The sequence below is a fragment of the Hemitrygon akajei genome, chromosome 20 (genome assembly GCF_048418815.1).
Source record: "Hemitrygon akajei chromosome 20, sHemAka1.3, whole genome shotgun sequence".
Classification (NCBI taxonomy): Eukaryota; Metazoa; Chordata; class Chondrichthyes; order Myliobatiformes; family Dasyatidae; genus Hemitrygon; species Hemitrygon akajei.
This window is the reverse complement of record NC_133143.1, coordinates 66,679,484-66,684,088: the sequence shown is the minus strand read 5'-3', so window position 1 is coordinate 66,684,088 and position 4,605 is coordinate 66,679,484. Positions and strand designations below refer to the sequence as shown.

General features: G+C 42.2%; 1 long non-coding RNA gene across 1 annotated transcript; it reads left to right on the top strand.

Moving 5' to 3' along the window:
• Positions 1-370: 370 nt before the first annotated feature.
• LOC140713886 (uncharacterized) lies at positions 371-4,223 on the top strand. Its single transcript, XR_012095758.1, has 2 exons — positions 371-783; positions 4,122-4,223. It is a non-coding gene; the product is annotated as an uncharacterized lncRNA (long non-coding RNA).
• The last annotated feature ends 382 nt before the right edge of the window (positions 4,224-4,605 follow it).

Sequence of the window (4,605 nt, the reverse complement as noted above, 5' to 3'; positions counted from 1 at the left end):
TCCCAATCCTAAATCTGAATCCAGATCCAAATCCGAATCTGGCCAGGATTCAATCCTGGTGTCAGGTGCCTTCTGTAATTCCAAGCTTTTCCTGTGGTTATTCGGTTTCCTTACACATTCAAATGACATGCTGGTATATTAATTGACTGTAGTAAACTGCTCCTGCTGTGCCCGGATGCAGAGGAATCAGGATTTGACAGGTAACACGTGAGAGTGAACAGACTACAGAGAAACATCAAGGGATGGGAAGAGGTCCAAGCTTTTTAATCTCCATGGACTGCTTCTTCAGAGGGAACAGGAGTTGGAATCAGTCTATTATTATTTATTTTATTTTATTTTTATTTAGAGATACAACCCAGAACAGGCCCATCCAGCCCCATGAGCCACAGCCCCCAGCAACCCAGCTACTCAAAACTAGCAAACACGAGGAAATCTGCAGATGCTGGAAATTCAAACAACAACACACAATAAATGCTGGTGGAACACAGCAGGCCAGGCAGCATCTATAGGGAGAAGCGCTGTCGACGTTTCAGGCCGAGACCCTTACTCAAAACTAGCCTAATCACAGGACAATTTACAATGACCAGTTAACCCACTAACCGATACGTCTTTGGACTGTGGTAGGAAACGAGAGCACCTGGAGGAAACCCTGGTTATCATGGGGACAACGTGCAAACTCCTTACAGATGGAGCTAGAATTCAACTCCAACCTCCAGCGCCGCAAGCTGCAATAGCGTCACGCCCTCCGCTACATTACCGTGGCGCCACATGTACCGGGATACGGTGAGAAGCTTGCCTTGCTTAGTGTTCACCCAGATCATTTCATTGCACAGTGCACTGAGTTAAAACAATAACAATGCATAATAAAGTGTAACAGCTACAGAGGAAGTGCAGTGCGGGTAAACTAAAAGGTGCAAACCCATAACGAGATAGCAATCATCCAATCCGTGCTTGCTTACTCTGTGAACATTGAGTGCTCCGCTCTAGATCAGAAGTAGTGCAAGTGCACTACTGGAATCAGCTGGAATCCCAGAAGGATTGCGTGGGAACGGGGAGGAAGAAAAGAGCTACAGCGTTCCTGCTGCAGCTGCATGGAAAAGTGACGTAAGACAGGCAGTGGTTTGTGGGATCAGTTGACCAGAGAGCTGTAAGGGGAAGGAAAGGATTTCTGGTGGTGGAGTAACGCACACAAGATACTTGAGGGACTCAGCTGGTCAGGCAGCATCCACGGAGAGGAATAAACAGTTGACATTTGGGTTGAGACCCTTCATCAGGCCTGGAAAGGGAAGGGGGAAAGCCAGAGTAAGGAAGTGGAGGAGGGGAAGGAGAACAAGCTTGAAGGTGATTGGTGGTTCTAGGTAGGTGGTGGAGGGAGGACGAAGTCAGAAGCAGGGAGGTGACAGATGGAAAAAGGAAAGGGCTGGAGAAGAAGGAATCTGATAGGAGAGAAGAGTGGATTGTGAGAGAAAGGGAAGGAAGAGGGACACCAGGGGGAGGTGATAGGCTTCGCCCTTCTGAGTGCCTGGAGTTATACTTTTGATCTGGAGACAGAAAGCAGAGCTGACGAGGAAGTTGGTTAACAGGTTCCCAGGACAAGTTCTGTCAGTGTCTTTCTGATGGGAGGGGAAAGGTTGGACCTTAGCTGAAAAGAATTTTCTGAAAGTTTTTTCCTCGTTCTCTTTGCCTTTGTATATTTTCTTCTTCTCCCCTTATGTTTAATCCAACACAGTAACAGGCACAGAGAGTTTAATTTCATTTTATTAAACAAACAATGCAGTCCCATAATATCGAGTAGCACCAAGCCCTAATTTATCTGTTCACCATTTGTTGAATTCCTTGTTGGATTCTAATGTTTTGATGCAAGGTTCTTTCAGAAGTCAAGAAAAAGGCATAAAATCTGGTGATTCACGTTTGTTTTATTAAGCACTAAAAGATCAAAGAGAATTGGAAGCGGGGAGAAGCAGAGGTCTAGTAGGGGAAGGGAAAGAAGAAGCAATCTGGTCAGCCTTTCTTATACCCCATAGGTAACAGACATTCCACTCAAATATGAAAGTTCCTATTCAAATAATGCGATACCAACTAGCTTCCAGAAAGACAGAACTGTATTCACTAGGGGACACACTGAACAATTAGATTTATATGCTGTGACCGCTGGGAAACATACTAAACTAAATTTGGCAAGGAGATGGAAACTGGATTGATAGGGCTGAAGATGGGGAAATTGGTACACGAGTAGATGCATTGTGCAGTGAGACCGTGAGGAAGGACAGCTAGATGACAGGGCAAAATTGTGGTCAGTGGGATGAGTTGAAGTGTAACATGGGGGCAAAATTGAAAAGAGTGATGAATACAGGACTGAAGGTGTTATATTTGCATGCATACAGTATCCAGAATTAGGTGATACTGTTGTGTAAATAGAGATTCACAGATATGACGTTGTGGGTATCACTGAGTCATGGCTGAAAGAAGACCCTAGTCGGAAGCTTAACATCAAAGAATATACATTTTATTGAAAGGGCAAGTAGGTAGGCAGAGGGGATAAGGTGGTTCTGTTGGCAAAAAATGAAATTAAATCCTTAGAAAGAGGTGTCATAGGATCCACTGATACAGAATCCTTGTTGGTAGAGTTAAGAAACTGCAAGGGTAAAAAGACCCTGATTGGGCATTATATACAGGCCCCTAAACAGTAGCAGAATGTGGGAAATAAATTTTTAAAGCAGCTTATAGTTGAGCCCACTAGGGGAAAGGAAATTCTGGATTAGATGTTGTGTAATGAACCAGATTTGATGAGGGAGTTTAAGGTACAGGAGCCCTTAGGCAATAGTGATCATCATAAGATAGAATTCATCCTGCAGTTTGAGAGGGAGTAGATAAAGTCAGATGTTTCTGTGTTACAGTGGATAAAGGGAGTTATAGAGGCATGAGAGAGGAGCTAGCCAAAGATGATTAGATGGGGATATTAGCAGGAATGATGGCAGAGCAGCAATGGCTGGAGTTTCTGGGGGCAATTCAGAAAGTGCAGGATAGCTACACCCCAAAGAAGAAGTATTCTAAAGAGAGGATGACGTAGCTGTGGCTGAGAAGGAAAGTCAAAGACTGCATAAAAGCAAAAGAGAAGGCATACAATATTGCAAAAAATAGTGGGATGGGAGAGGATTGGGCCACTTTTAAAATCCAAGAGAAAGCAACTAGAAAATCCATAAAGAGAGAAATATGAGGGTAAACTAGTCAATAATATAAAAGAGGATACCAAAAGATTTTTCAGATATATAAAGAGTAAAAGAGCAGGAAGAGTGGATATGAAGCTGGGACTATAGTCTTTTCCATAGATATTACCTGGCCTGCTGAGTTCCTCCAGCATTTTGTGTGTGTTAGATGAACTTAGTAAGTATTTTGCAACAGTCTTCACTGTGGAAGACACTAGCAGAATGCAGAAATTTGAGAGTGTCAGGAGGCAGAAGTGAGTGTCGTTGCTATTACAAAGGAGAAGGTGCTTGGGAAGCTGAAAGGTCTGAAGGTAGATAAGTCAGCTGGACCAGATGGACTACACCCCAGGGTTCTGAAGAGGTAGCTGAAGAGATTGTGGAGCAACATCTTTGGAATGTGGGAGGAAACCGGAGCACGATGGGGAAACCCATACAGTCGTGGGAGAACAAACAAACCCCTTATAGAGAGAGACATGAATTGAAGATGGGTCACTAGTGCTATAAAGTGTTACGCTAACTGCTAAGCCATCATCCACAAGATACCTCAAAATATCACAAGCCATATATTTTACTCTTTGAAGACTAGGCTTGATTATCTATCTGAACTGTCACTTTGCAAAATAATCCACACAAAAAATCCCCAAGCCATATTGGGAAACAAATCCAAGCTTTGATAGAACTCATTGTGGAAACTGATTTGGACACAGTCAGTCAGCTAATTTTAGGCAGAAGCAGAGAGTAACAACAACATTGCACTAAGGAAGATTGGCCCATTGTAGAACAATAAGGATCTAACATACAGGGAAACAGAAATTAATGAGAGATTAGAACTGCTACTTGCTGTTTGCATCACCTGAGACCAAACAAGTCTTTGTTGCTATTTGTAATTCTTACATACATTTTATTTTTGTACAGGACACCACCTGCAATTTACACCACAAAAGCAGAACTGATTCAAGCAGATGCAGTGTGAAAATCATCCTTTTTTAATAAAGTGGAAATGAGTTTTGTAACTTTGCACATTGTCAGCCCATTTTTCTCTTTGCTCTTTCAAGGACTTAGCATTGGGAACCTAGTGTAAGACATGAATATTTATTTGTTTCCTTTCCAAATCATAAAGAGGCCCTTTGGTCCATCTAGATCATGCTGAACTGTTATTCTGCCAAATCCCATTGACCCACACCTAGACCATAACCCTCCATACCCCTCCCATCAAATGTTGAAATCAAAGTTCAAATAAATTTATTATCAAAATACATACATGTCACTATATACAAATTTAAGATTCATTTTCTTGTGGGCATACTCAATAGATCTATAGAACTACAACCATAATAGAATCAATGAAAAACCACCCAATATGGGTGCAAAGGACGACAAACTGTGCAAATACAATAAA